The 16,361-nt window shown below is 26.6% G+C and overlaps 1 protein-coding gene across 2 annotated transcripts in view; it reads right to left on the bottom strand.

Annotated features, from left to right (window-relative positions):
• The window catches only part of LOC121123296 (monocarboxylate transporter 2), a 371,763-nt gene that overhangs the window by 138,985 nt on the left and 216,417 nt on the right, over nucleotides 1–16,361 (bottom strand). The window contains exon 1 of one of the 2 annotated variants that reach the window (XM_071890451.1): nucleotides 6,108–6,291. The exons of the other annotated variant lie outside the window; for it this stretch is intronic. The gene's annotated coding sequence lies outside the window, so the exon portion shown is untranslated. Of the gene's footprint in view, nucleotides 1–6,107; nucleotides 6,292–16,361 lie in introns of those variants that run through there. 2 annotated transcript variants of the gene reach the window in all.

Here is a 16,361-nt window from a genome sequence, read left to right as displayed (position 1 = left end):
ACGAAGGTAGAACCGGTGTACCTAACAATACTAATATAAATAGTAGACCTATTTATATTCATATATTGACTCTGGTTTGAGATAAATACGTTTTTCTTTTTATCCTTATGTATTAAGATATTTATTCTCTCTTTGTGCATCTGAAAGCAATTTTTGACCAACAATGGAAAATATAACTGTATTGAGTGATTTTTTTTTTGCACATTCTACAATTAGTGATAGAAATCAAAGAATAAGCTCGGGATATAGGAACATCTCTTGTCGTATAATTACTCTAAATTACCCCGTAATAAATGTTTTGTCCATATTAATATTTCTGAGTGTAATTTCATTTTAGCGATATAATTTGGTTAATTATATTATGCCTATTTTTACATTTATCCCATGAAAATACTATACATACAACATGTACTTATTTTTGATTTTTTACCACAGTAGATGGTCGAAATAAGAGCCTTTTTATACGCGAATATTTATTAAATATATGAAAGGATAACATTAAAACCATTGGTTTATAAATGTCTCTAGAAATTAAAATATTTTTTGTATTGATTATAGGATACCACCAGAATAATCCTAATTAAATAAAGTTATTTTAATTCTTTACGACATTCATTAAACAATTGTTTTAATTGAATTCCTTCTGTCATTTCATTAATATTCCACTAATAGAGAAAAAAAGTGAATTTCCCTTGAATATAATATTTTATGATTTATGTTATGAGAGTATTTTTTATGAATCAAATTACAGACCTTTTGTGTAATAGCCAGATGCAATAAGCACTAGAGCAGAATGGAGCTAGTTCCTGTAAATTATTTTAAAGTTAATATTTATTCTTCTGAAACTAAAGTATTAGTTTAGAGTCATAAACCTATTTTTAATTTATTACCTCGAATTATTTATGATTAATTTATGAGTTCAATGAAGTTAATTCGTAAACAATTCAGAAAGCTATTAGTGTAAAATGAAAGAATAAGTGGGAGGGGGTAAGTTGGCTTAGCTCACACTAGTTGGGGCAACAAAAAAAGAAGGAAAAAAAATAGAAAAAATACGGAACCCCCAAAGTTTTCAAAGAATAATCTATTTACTTTTGTTCGAAAGTAACAATTTGTTACATTACTTTAATTATGTTAAGTTTAATTTATGTTTTTTCTATTTATTAGTTCATTACATAATTTGGGAAGTAATTTTCTTGATTAAATTTTAATTATACCGATAAAACTATTATTTTCTACTATCATTTATTGATGAATCACTTTGTGTTTAAATTAAGTAAGTTGTCTAAAACAAATACATCAATAAAAATTGAGATTATAGTTTAAGTATCATTAATTTAAAAAGTAGGAAAAGTTGTTTTGAACTTCGGAGAATAAAAAAGTTAAAAATATCTGTTCTACAAGCTGAGTAATATAAGATAAAGTGAATTTACCGCCAGTTAACCCATTCTCCCACAACACTTCAATTATTTTGAAACAAAACATAAATATTTTGTTGTATTTTTCTTTAAAAATTCTCCATATAAAATGTGACGTCACATACGACGCCATGTTGGAGGGAGTATAATTGTTTATATTTTAGAAAAGTAATTTGACATCCTTCAAAAAATATAAATACTAAGGAAAGTTTATTCTATGACTTTAATAAAGGAAAGATAAACTCTTGTTAAATTACATTCAAATAAGAGTTGTTTTATTAAATTTTGATCGTTTTTTTATTTGTCCAGAAAAATAACGTCATGTGTGATAACGCTCTTTTTATGTAGCCTTTTAATTCTCAGTTGGTAATAGCAATATTGTAGTAATTACTCTTTAATTTGAATAACACAAAACTTTAAAATAAATTTTCCTGTTATCAGACATTGAATTTAGAATTACATACGATGATAGTTATACATAATAGTTAGAATATATTACTAATACACAAATTAATTTTTGTATTAAAAGTTAATTCTTATTTATGCGCATAATATGTTTTTCCTTTCAAATATTTAAATGATTTTTCATTGTGAATTGATCAAATTTAAATGGGTTTAAATGCACTTAATAGTACAAAAAATTACAACGTAATCATTTTGTAGTATTGATTTCAGAACAAGTAGAGTAGAATATAATCTAGGACAATCTAATTTTATGAAAAAATAAATTGAAATAATGTTTGCCTTATAGATATTTATAAGCTTTGATGTATTTCATAGCTTATAGGCCTACGAGTATTTTGTATGGATGTAGGTGTTTAAAGAAACGACAAAGCCGTAATGAAATTAGTTATAATAATTAGTGATTTTATCTATTTAAAAAAAAGTACTAGTGATAGGTTTCGAACTGAACATTTTATACTCAAGAAATTTATGCTTATGATTAAAGGCAATTTCATTGCCAAAATTTTGGCCACTAGAAATTGAACAGCATATATTTTCGGCTCCTTTTTATATTTTTATATCATAAGTTCACACTTTACTTTTGGATATGAACCTTTCTTTCTATCTATGGAGTTTTTTACATTTCTTTCTACATATACAATGATCAGGACTATGATTAAGGTACCATCAGTTAATTATTCGTTTTTAAATTGACTCAATCTCCTGGATCTTTGATTCCTTACTGTTACGTCCTTATAAATAATATTACTTTTTATTTTTCTTCTTTTTCAGATCTATAGCTGAGGTAGAAAACTAAAGTTAAAGTTCATACATATAACACAAAAAGTAAGCGAACATGTCATCATGCAAAATCTCTAAGAGTCAAAATTACCAGACTCGAAAATGTATGTGTTATAATTACCAGAGGAGAAGATATTTTCAGCAAAATTATAAGTGATATCTTTTTATATCCTTTGTAATAACTGATATTCGTTGCAGCAGACTGAAGATTTTAATATACTTCAAATATAACTTAAACACTTAAATATATTTGCTTAACACTGACTTTTATCTCTACTGTAATCACTGTGGCAAACTCATTGACCACCAAAAGATTTAGACCTAAGTTCATGATGAGGTTGTAACAATACATTCCATACAGAAATAAATACATAGAGGTGAGAAGATGTCAGATTGACTGACAAAAAGGGTATAATATGACGTCACATTTATTTATTTTTCTTGCATTATTTATAATCGACAATTACAACAAGATGAATAATATTCAGCCCTGGTTTACCTTGATGGTGTAATAACAAGTTAACCAATCAACTTTATTCTTTTACCTGACCCTGAAATTGAAATACACTTTTATAACCAAAGATAAAAAATGATAAAGTTATTATTTAATTTTGACAATTATACCTTAGCATCTTACTCATCTTTGCGTGTTTCTTACTCTATGGGTTCAACTTCGGCCTGGACCGGTCTCGTAAAAAAAGTTATGCTTACAAAACAAGCTGTTTTGATCTAGTCACACTTCGGTTTTTTTTAAAGAAAACATATATGAGGAAATAAATGACTTTTTTTAGAGAAGGTAATTTCGAAAAGTTCGATCTCGCAGCGAGGCCCAACACTAAAAAGTAATTAGATAAATGAAATGGGCTATTTGTATGTACGTACAGTGTATATATATTATTGCAATTGTTCGCAAGAATAACATAAACTCTCTCATCAATACCATTAGTTTCTAAAATAATGTAATAAAATCTTAATTGAAACAAAGATAAAACCATATTTTGCGTCAAACAGTAATAATTAAAACTATATATAAAATATTTTACGAGCAATTCATTCATTTTTTATTCTTTCCAACTATATATGTATAGTAACTGTCAATAATAACAGAGAACTATAAAACATTTTATTGGATGTTTAATACATATAATTTAATATGGATATTTCAAAGTATATATTTTGAACGAATTAATGAAATATAAAATTTAAATTAATATATAAACATATCATATAAAGATAATAAAATTTAAGATTATATTTGTAAACAAATTTCAAACATTATTGTGGAACAAACTTGCAATTTATCATAGTGTACTCTGAGTATATAACGTTTACACGTGACGTCACAGAAATAAAGCAGCACCAAGCTTAGTTTGTTTTTCTTTATTTCCTCTCCTGAAATAATGTAGTAAAAAATGAGGTTGATTCTTTTTTTTCCTTTTTTTTCAACCAACAGGGGTGTGTTATAAAAAGAAAATGAAAATAACTTGGTAAGCCTAAAAATTTAAAGCAGGTTTGGGAGAAGCGCAGCTTAGCGGTATTGAGGTTTTATTAGATAGCTACGAAAATCTATGTAAGTTAACAATAAACACAAATCCGACTTTGTATCTAGCAGGGACAAAGGTACTCCAATATGTGCCCAACAAGGCCTTAGTCTTATAACTCCCGTACAAATTCTCAATGTTCATCTCCGTCTGTCATGATTAATCAAACACACTATTCATTACTACATACTTGGATGTTCTTTCTTCATGAATAATGATGATAGCTTTGAAAAATAATAAAACTTTGTTCATATTGCCAACTACAAAAAAATTAAACACCAAAAAGGACATAATTTTTTCAACTCTAGGTATACATAGTGTTGTTTCTGCGGATTTTTTGATCAAAATTTATTAATCTATTTTAAGCATTGATAAATTATGAGGGTCATCTAAAAAAAGGGGTTCCAAACAAGGTGGAACCTTTAATCTAAAAACCCAAGATCCCTTTAGCCTTTATTTATCCTCAGATAAATGACAATTGTAAAGTAATAAATTTCAAGGGAACTATGAATAGAGGGTACAAAAACCAGTGATGATAGATTTAATCACAACTCTTGTAACTAGGTAAGTGTATATTACTACTTTAAAAAAAGTACTAATTGTAGTAGAAACCAATTAAAAGAATGTTCTAATATATATTTTTTTATGAAAATAAACCTTTAATGATATTGCTATATACCTTTGAGCTTTAAATTACCTAAAATTAAGTTAAATATTTAGTTGCTATATAAAATGAAACTTCGTAAATAATCAAGAACTTCTGGACTTCTATAAAATGAAAATATTTATTGCTATGTATGTAATATGAAAGATTTAGTTACTAGGGGAAACAATGAACAATATTTCTTATACAAGAAATATTAATCTATAAAAAAAGTTTTATAAAATATATTTTTGTAACTGCCATACAAAGGAAGAGTACTGGGTTCAAGAAAGAGGTCATCAATTGACAAAATCTTGTTGGATTTTTAATTAAACTGTATTTTTAGTTATAAAAAAAATCCGTTTTTTATGAATTACAACACATGACTTCCTTTTAATGTAATAAAAAAAAAGTCATGAATAAAAAAATTATATTCTTTTTAAATTTGATTATCAACTGAAAAACAAACAAACATCAAAAACTGTTTTTTTATTCTTGTTTGTTTATAAGTATTTATTGAATCATCTTGGTGTGTGTGTGTGTGGTCATCTCATACCTTTATAAATATATAATATTTGAGTGTATTTTCGTTCCCTAAGAGATTGCATTTCTTTGAATAACATATAAATAGTTGTTTTTGATGATAAGATGAATCCGGATAGACAAAACAAATAGAACGACAACTCTGTCTAGTTTATGTAACGTTTATAAAAATAAATTTTTATGTATTTGTGGTCCATCAATACAATAACAATCTAGAATGCATTTGAGTTTAAATTAAATTCGAATTTTATATGTATTCTTTGACGAATAATTACAGTCAATTTCTATCAACAAATTGTTCTACTAAATCTTTTAAAAGCAGTCCTAATTGCAATTAGATGTAACAAAAATTCATTGTCATAATAATATAAATAGAAATTTATAGATTATACATAAAGGCCATATCGGGCCCAAATTAAGTTACATATATATTCTAAGGTTGTTGTTAACATTTTGAGATATTTCAATTTGTCCTAGAATTTTGAATAGTAGGCCAAATTTTGACGGAATTTGAAGCTTTATGAATTTATTATATATATTTATAAAAATTTCCTTATCTTCAATTTTGTTCTAGATTATTTTTATGTTAACTCACCACATATACGCATAAAAACTCACTTTTATTATCTTACCTTAACTAATTTTATTTTATACACGTTTTATTTTATGAGAAAAAAATCATTAATTTTAAGAAACGCCCCTCAAAAAGTGGTAAGGTACCTCAAATCTCATTAGCACACTGTTAACATCACTTAAGAGTTCTAGATGAATCACATTATATTTTCTTGTCAAATAAAAGTATGTGCTTAATATCTCTTGGTTTCTCTCTATCAATGGTTGTATTTATTCTATTTTTCTTGAACCGCTAAAAATGTTTTTTACACAATAAAAAAATGAAATACTCTCATTTTTTTAGTAATATGTTCATGAGCCGTCCTTATATTGAGATGCGCCGGCGTTGAAGGAAGTACAAACATACATTTTTGCCAAATAACATCAAACATCATAGAGATAAATGTTATATAATATGAATAAAAAATATATTAAATATTGTGAATTAAAAATGTATGTAAAAACGAAATTAATAGGTTTTTAATTTTGTTCATTTATTTATATAACGCTGTCTTAGAATAAATTGTTTTAGAGACAAAAAAAAAATCTCTTTCAATTTATGTTGTAACTAGTAAACACTATAACAATTTGTTCCCAGCATGAAAACAGACTAACTGGAAAAACATAAACTTTTGGGGGGGTAATCATATATTGAGATCCTGAGACTATGCTATGTGCTTTAACAATCCTATTTGTAATGAAGAGTTGCATTCCTTCTCTGCAACAACATTATATTTTGATTGAGTTCATGATTGGCCTGTGTTCGTTTCATAATTTATTGCTTTGGCTAACCTAATTATAAGGTCACATTGTTACATTTTTATTGGGTTTTTCAATATTGTCTCAAAAATAAAGGGAAACACAAGCAGGAAACTTCATGATGACTCAACAAATTAAAAAAAAAAATAGCAGGTAATTTATATACAATATTACATTAACGATTATGTAGATTGCATAGTATTTAAATAGTGTATAGATTGCCGTTATTATATCAAGTTTATAGTCAGGAATGACTATTTACTAAGTAATGAGGCATATTATCTCAATTTTCCAAGTAAAACAGTTCTGTTTAGACATTCCCAAAGAATTCAACTCCAAAATCTTCTGTGTTACACAAATGAAGATGACAGGAGCAACATGGAAGATCTAATTTCAAGGTTTATAAAGTGAGATAAGTACTGACTATTTTACACCTTACTATTATCTGCAGTGGTGTAGAATCCATATATATTACAAAAATGGTTTACTTCAAAAGCTACATGTACTAGTATACAGCAGCATTTTTAGTAAACTCCATCATTTCTTAATACATTAAAATAGCTATATACCCTTGAATTAAAAACTTTATTATACCATTCAAACCAAATAGCATGTTGTAGCTCTGAAATTAAGATATTTTATATCAAACATGAATGATTAAAAGCTTACTATATTGTAATTAGATTATTCTAATGATGAAGCAAAATTTAAATCTCTTAGCTTCAATATTTGTTGAGGATATAGTCACCCAAATATTGAAAGTTAAATATCTCAACTGAAGCTTTTCTCTAGATATCATGCTTTTTATAAATTTATAAAGCCCAAATATTTTAAGTATTGAAAAATCTGTTTATATACTGTTCATGATAGGTTAAACATGAACTCACCAGCAATTACTCAATTTTTGAAATTTGATCAGATATGATATTTTTATACTAATGCAGCGATCAGCTTTGGTTATATGTAGTAAATGAAGTAATTGTTTTAAAATAAAATAAAAGTCAAAAATCATTTATAAAGGTTTGATATCTGATTCTAATAGTAGTTACGAAACATTAATTGGTTTTTTTCTAACTAGATCTACTTTTTAACTATTACATGGGGATTTAAGAATGTGTAAAATTTAAATCAAAAGTAAATAACTTTTTTCTTCATTAAATTATATAAACATAGATAATACACATTAAAAGAACCAAATAATCATCAATTGTATGAAATAATAAAGAAGTCAATAAAATTCACGAATTGATAATAATAAGTCTGTTTTATTTTTAAATCAGATTCTTGAGCATTATCGAACTAAAATTAAATATTTATGCAATTAATTATTGTCATTAAGAAAAGTCAAAATTTTCTTCATTAGCTCATCAAACAACTCATCAAGTGAAAGTTTAAACTCTAAATTATCTTCACCACAAAAATTGTAAATCAATTTATTTAAAATAAAAAAAAAAAACCATCTAATTTGTTACTTGCAATTTGCTTATATTTTTAATATCACTAAATTTGTTGCAACCAACTTCCGAATTCTGCACTAAAAATGAGTGTTCCATAGGAATATTGTGGCTATCTTCCTCCAGAACCTCATTTATACATAAATAAAGCTATAAAACAAAGTAACGAAACTCAACTGTTAGCTTGAGCTGATTCCTGGTCGTACTGAAGATATTTTCTCACGTAAGATGTCGCTTTTGATGACCACAGATGACCTAACTTTATCGTTTTCTTTCGTTTATTCTCATGGCATATGACAATTTTTCTTCCCTTGCAGGATTCATCTTGTTGGCTCAGTTAAAATTGTTAATTCTTGGAGGCACCAATGTTAGTCATTGCAGTATTATTAAAACATAATTGACACCCCTAGTGGACAAAAACGAACATGACTTTGTACAAATGTGGATAACGCGGTCTTTATTAAATAGATAAACTGTTTTAAGACATAACCATCCAGCAAAAAGAGAGCAAATGATTCCCAGTTATTATACCAGAAAGTGAGAACGGTAAATCGTTTCTATATAAATTTTAAGACTAGTGAAATTGGCGTCAACGTTGTTGATCTCATTTTTATTATTGCAGAGGGAAAAGTAGTCCAAAAGCATCATTAGATTAATTATTGATCGAGATGAGAAATATATTGACACAAAGTATAACAGGAATCGATTAGAACTTTATCTTAAGTAACTATTTAACAACTCTAATTGGCAGTTCGGCATAGTAAGGTTCTAGCAAATTAAAGTTTTCAGTCTGCAGCAATGAACATCAGCCATGACAAATGGTGAAACCAAAGATACAGTAATACCCCGAGATACGAGTGCTACAGAATACACATTCTTACTAAGATACTATCTGGTCTAGAGTTGGCATCGGAACGCCAGATCCACGTCAAGTTTCATTTCTTTAGGTTTGGTAGTTCTTACAGGATAAATTGATTTGACTTACAGCTCCATCAAGAAACGAATTAAACTCATATGTGAAGATATTTCTGTATATTGGATGATTCCAAGTAAAATAAATCAATATAATGACATTTTTCAGAGCACCATCTTCGATTTTTTTTCAAAATTGGCACATTTTTAATTTTTGTTAAAAAATCAAGTATTCAAAAAATTCATCCTTTTTTGTCGTCTGGGTCAGGAATAAGGGATTCTTAAAATTTTGGCCCCAACGTTACCTACCCTATTTTTAAATCACTGTATTTCTATAGTTTTTTGAAGATATCGATCTACTTACGAGGCTTTTTTGACCTAAAAGAATGAAACATGTCCATTTTCAATTTCACACAAATTTTATATGTTAATTTGTAATAAAATAAACATATACGCCAAGTTTTTAGAGATGCATTTGATTCCACTTAAATATTACAGATGAAAATGTCTGCGTAAGTAGAGCAATTTTTGAATATGCAGTGATTACAGTAGAAACAAAAATGAATGAACTAGGCAAATAGATATAAGTGCTTCAAAGGGAATTTACTTTTAATATCAGTTGTTAAACTGTCTTAATTTTCAAACTAAAAAAGCATAAAACTTAGCTAAAATTACTGTTATTATTGTATAATGCTATTAATAAATTACAGATTTTGATATGATTATTAAGATTTATGAATAATAATTTTTCATTTTCTACTATAAATGGTGTTTTTTTTAATTTTACATCAGTAATTTCATGAAATCTTAGTTTCAAAGTTTTACTGAAACTAAGTTTTTGTTAAATACTTACAATCGAGTTGAAGAACATTAATCACTTTTTGCAACTTTCAAAAAACTTCCCCCATTCACGTGGATAAATAAATAAAATTATTTGGAGGAAAGTTCGTAATCACAACTTAATCTAATGAGCATCTAGCTCTAGAAGTACTTGCTAAATTATTTTAAAAAATAACGAATATCCAGTTCCAAATAAAGTTTCTTCTCGATTTTAAATTTTAATAATCGATTGACCAATAAATAAATATGAAAATATTATCCATTTAACAAAGCATTATAAATTTTTTTTAAATCTATATTAAATCTTGATTTCTTAAAAAAATTATAGACATAATATAATTTTTACTAAGTTCCACATACATTTCCTTTGATAGCATGGGATTTCATTTGTTAAATTATATAAAATGAAAATAGCTATAATTCTATTTACTGTCTATGGAGTGTTTATATTATTTTTGGGGTTAATATTCCCCCCCCACTCACCCACAAATTTGGAGTTTGGAGTTTCTCTTGTTTTATCAAACATAAGAAAGCAATATTTATTGTTAGTTTGAGCAAAAATGAGAAATTTTATATTAGATTCTTTAAATTATTTAGCAAAAAGGTACAAAATGTTTCCACTCATAAACAAAATACTAAAAATATAAAATGTACAACTTTTTGACTTATAAAATCATATTGTGGACAGTACAAGATAGCTAAAAATGGCCATTTGGGATACACAAATCCCACTTTTACCGAATTAAAATAGTTTGTACCACGCCAAAAATGGCCTGAGCAGCCTTAACCATACCAACGTCAGTTATTTTATTTTCCAATAGAGAGGTATTTTTGGAGAGGGGGTATTAAGTCGAAAATTTTCCATTCCACAACACTCTTCATTTTTTTAACTATCTTATTTTATTTTATGAAAAATGAGTTTAGTGACATCTGATGTATGCCGATGTATGACTCTTGAACTACCCTCGGCAAATAAGTAACATTTGCACATAATCTTTTTGTATTAGATATCACGTGTAATTGGAACTAAGGTTATCATGAATATGGTCAATAACCAAAAAGTAATATTACATAGACATTACTTTTAAACTTATAAATTGATCGGATTTAAAAAGAAAGAAAGAATTAAAATATTAGTTGTTGACTGTTCCTCAAAAAAGTTTAGCTCTAAATTTTACCCTACAAAGTATTTAAATATGGAGAAGATATATAAATTTCGTTTTGAATATATTTGGATTGAAATATAGTTTGTTATATAAACTATGAAAATAAAAAAATGTTTGTCTATGGTTCCCAAGAGGGGCTACAAGAGGTAATTTACGTCATCAATAAAGGTTTTTTTCGTAGAAAAAATTATCAAAAATGTCCAATTTTCTATGAAAAAAAAGTACAGAAACAAATGCTTAAAAAAATAAATATTTGATTTTAGAATTACGGCAAAAAAATTATGTGTAGGGACTCTGTAGTGATGAAAAGATTGAAAGTCACTGATTAATGTGATAGACTTCATTTAGTTTATAATTTAAAATTTTTATATAATTCAGAGCTAAAAATTGAGTCCCATTTAATCAAGATAAAATTTGATCCAAAAGATCAAATTTAAGATAACACCCCCACTACGACATTAAACCAAAGTGTCAAAAGATATGAATATTTAAATTTTAGTGTTAACTACAATTTTGCTGAAATTGCAAAAATATGGAGCTCCGTATTTCTGAAACTCACCATCTGATTGCGGATAAATAGATTTGTAGTCTGCAAGTGAAATCTTACATGTTTACTAAAGTTTAGTAGACTCTGCGATGTTTGGGTAAAAAAATTGTCCTATTTTGCACAATTTAATATAAAATATACCTTACTACAGTCAAATCTGGTCTAAGGGCCAATTGTTTTAAGTGTGTTACTGCACTAAGTGGTCACACCCAGCTTTCATATATATAATTATTACAAAATAGGAAACTTTGTTTAAGAAGTCACTTGCTCCGAGACTTTTTCTGTTTTTTTATTATTCAGTAATATTCAGTCATAACCTTATAAATTTAACCTACATTAATATAATGGAATTTAATTTTTAGAACTAATTTAATTGATAATTTATAGTTATAACTTGACTAATTTTAAAAGTAAGCAATATATTATAAAATATACTCATAATACAAAATACATATATCAATAGTCAATCTGTTATATTTAATTCAAACTACTACTATTCAATATAACAAAAATAAAGAAGATATTCATTAATTATATAATGTATTTTCTTATAATAAAACCGTATTTGTGTTCCATTTTTGAAAACATCTATTTCCCCGCCACTTCTTAGGTATAATATAAATTTAATTAAAATAAAATTATACATTTATGGGGGATTATAATTAAACAATTTCTTAGTTTTAATATGTAATATATACATATTACATATATTTATTTTGTTGAATTTTAATTTCAATTAAGTTTAAATCCTTATAAGCAAACATCTACAATTGAGGAAAATAGAGGAAAATATTCATCTTCTTAATTCAAAAATGAACATTAATGGGAGTGGGAATTGGTTGGAAAATTAATGATACAATGAATCTTTGAATGGTGGAAATATTATGACATATTCGAATAATGTAACTCAGTAATAGGGTTTCTCTTCCGGGATCACTTGATTTCACACTTTAGAGAAATAGAGCCGTTATTAATCAATTTTAAGAAATGATATTTTTTAAATCCATACAAAAAATTAAAATTTCATTTACTTTCTAGTCACGGATATCAAATGATACCATAAGTTTCTTCAAGCCATTTAAAGACTTTAAAAAAAGTACAATAATAAATTTAATGCCTTTTTTTACTGTCCCGCTTTATGGATAGTCAATAAGTTTTTAAAGTTGAAATTGAAGGAAAATCAGTCAAATGTCCTGAAAGCTACAATGTTATTCCGCATTACCTCTACTCAGGTAAACAATACCAAAGAAAAAAAAGACTTTGAATTTTTCCATCAGTAGGGTCAATGTCTATGTGACACATAAATTAACGGAAGTTAATCGAACCATACGATATTCGAAGAATAAAGATGTAAGTAGCAGCAAGATATTTAATAATTTCAAAGTTTCACAAATGCACGGAACAAATTGGGATTTTGCTGTAATTTCAGTGAAATTTTATTCAGTCTCTGCCAGGCATTTCAAACCCTTAATTTTTATCATGAGACAGTCCAAAAAAAACTGACAAAAAAATTTAGTAGGGACTTTTAATTCTTGTTGTAAAATGTTTTTTTATTACATTTTTTCATGCCTTATATCCCCAAAAATATTTTTTTATCCAATTCTTTGTCCGTTTTTATAGTGTTTGTAAATATGTTAAGATTTTTAGTTGTTTTTTTTTTTGATTTTTGTTTTTTTTTTTAGTTTTTTTTTTTTTTATTTTTTTTCAGATTTTTTTTTTTTTTTTTTTTTTTTAGTTTTTTTTTTTTTTTTTTTTTTTCAGATTTTTATAACTAAATTATTTCTTAACTACAATGCTGTTAAAAAAACGTAATTTTTTGTTCATGAATATTGTAAATAAACCTAATATTTATAAATAAAGACGCTTCTGTGGAGAGAGAAAAAAATAACGACTTACTTTCATTTTTGACAAAAAACGTGACTTAAGTAACGGGCCTGATGACAATTTCCGAGAAAAAAATATAATCTGGGAAATATAAAAAATAGATATTTTATAAAATTAATTTTCTTTACATAATTCATTACAATAAAAATTTGAATACATATTATTGAAGATTCATTGAAAATAAAGCTTATAACAATTTATGCAACAGCACAAATGATGTACATCAACATGCTTAACTAAGCATTTATAACAAACCAACAAATTAATGTTAAGTTATTACTTCACGTTCTAACGTATGTAAGAAAATTTATTAACTGGATATCTTTATCAAATGTATGACTTTAAATCTATGTTTTCTTCTCAAAATATAACAAAAAAGTATTTAAATTTCACAGTATTTATAATTTTTCTGTGTTAGATTGGAATATTACTCAATCTGAAAAAACTCAAATTTACTCAAATAAACAATTTTCTGAAAGTAATTCGAATTGCCCTAAATAACATTTAAAAAACTTGACTAATATCAAACACAAATGATCAATAATTGAAATATTTGAGTATAGATTAATATCATATCATGTTTCTACAATTTTATTCAGTTATTACTTATAAATTGCGTTGTCATATTTCATATCTCGATGTTGAGAGATTAAATTATATCCAAAATAAGTGATATTATTTGTAGTAAATCAACTTAGGTGTTAATAACTGTATGTACAAAGCAATCAAAGTTACTCTAATTGATGTTTTGCTGTAATTAATTTGATACAACTTTTTGAAAAAATTTCCTATCATACAAACAAATATTTCCTATAATTACCTAAAAAATTTCATTACTGGGTACTAATTAATCTGACTTGGTAATGAATGTGAATGCGTCTAGTGAGAATCTGAATAATTAAAGAAGGGTAAACACACGCGTTCAGTTCGTAAAAATTAACTCCATCACTTTATATGCCGTTTTCAAAAAATACAGTGTATATGCTTACAATTCGATAAAATCCTTGATTAATCCCTTTACTCAAACTCGACTTGACTCAATCGTGAAAAACTTGAATCGAATCAATATTCAAAAATCGACCAAACTAGAGGTAAAGAAAATATTCAATTTGTTGATTGCAGTCTTTTTTAATTGCTTCCTGAAAAGATTTTTTTTATTTACCAAAGCTGTCATCCTTATTATCTTATACTTACAGAAGATCAATTAGTATAAAATAATCATTATTGCGTGACGACAAAGAGTAACTCTGATCATTTGTTGTGGAGTTATATATGAAAGTCATTTGAGGACTAGGTGTAAAATTGATAATTTATATTGCAGTAATTTTTGTTTATTTTTCTTGCTCGATACAGATTGGGATTTAGGCTTATTTCTTGGCCGCAGCCAATATAATTAAACGACATGATAGCTGAGCTGCTCTCCTCTAAAAACATACCTCAAATGGTTAAGGTGACCACCTTCATTTTCAGTTTCTTTTATAACATACCGGTGCTTCATAATTTTTAAATATCCTATTGTAACTGGAATCCAGCACTATTATTTACTATCTTATCGCCTAATTTATAAATACATTTCCCAAATATCGTCAAGGGACGACGTCCCAGGAAATGAACAAACATACTCGGTATCATTCTACAATTATGCCCATCATTATTGCCAAAGAACCCAAATATTATCTATCATACTTTCCCACAATGTCATTTAAATTATACCAACTTTTTTCATAATTCGTAATGTCACAAACACTCACATATATGGATACGTACGTGGAATTATATTAAATTTATTTTTGCAAATAAATCATTTTTTTCTTATGAGGAAAACTAATTTAATTCTTTAAATAACTTATTCCACATTTGAAGATAATGAAAAAAATATTAGATGCTGTACTAAAAATACATTAATCACAATAAAAATAACAATTTAATCTTGGGTAAAAAAAAAGGACATATTAAAACAGACATATAGTCTATAAAAATAATTAGATATTGATATATCGGATCTAGTCTCACTGATTGAGATACATACATATATATATATATATTAGTGATGAGTTTATAATTTTTTCTTTTTTTTGCCGCTAGGTAGACATATTTAATTGAACTTTGGGTTTGGGTAGAACCGAGTATTTTAATATCAGCGAGTAAATTGTCATTATAAGGCCTTTATTACAAACAACCTTCAAAAGTAGAGAATATTGCATAATTGCAAATAAGTTATTAATGAGTTATGAGCATTGACTAGTTAATTTCGCCTTAAATTATTTTGCCTCGGACACCTTGCCTTAAACCATTTCGCCCTAGGACATTTCGCCTTAAAGCAATTTTGCATCCATACTATCAAAATGTCACTACGTAATGACTTCGAACCAGAAACAAAATTAGTAATATAAGAATAAAAAAATAAACTGGACAACAATTATTAACAACGAGCTATTAATCACTACTCCCTTATTAATGATCATTAGATTTGATGTATTGTTAAAAAAATAATAAAGGATTGAAGAAAAAGTATGATATGTGGAAAGAGCGTAATTCCATCATTATTCCAAGAGAAAACAATAATGTAAAGTATTCTATAGTAATACACATTACAGTTTTTGATTAAAACATTCAAACGGAACATCAATTTCAATGAAAAATAAAAATCGTGACGTATTAACCTAATTTATTTATATTTTAAGGCAAAAGTACCAGGTACTGTCACAACAACATTTACTTTTTGAAATACAAAATACCATGAAAAGTTGTGTAATTCTGTTGACATCAATATCATATAGTGCAGACACACATGTTCTTT

This window comes from Lepeophtheirus salmonis, chromosome 8, assembly GCF_016086655.4.
Source record: "Lepeophtheirus salmonis chromosome 8, UVic_Lsal_1.4, whole genome shotgun sequence".
Lineage (NCBI taxonomy): Eukaryota > Metazoa > Arthropoda > Copepoda > Siphonostomatoida > Caligidae > Lepeophtheirus > Lepeophtheirus salmonis.
The sequence above is the reverse complement of the archived record's forward strand: the minus strand, read 5'-3'. Positions and strand labels throughout refer to the sequence as shown.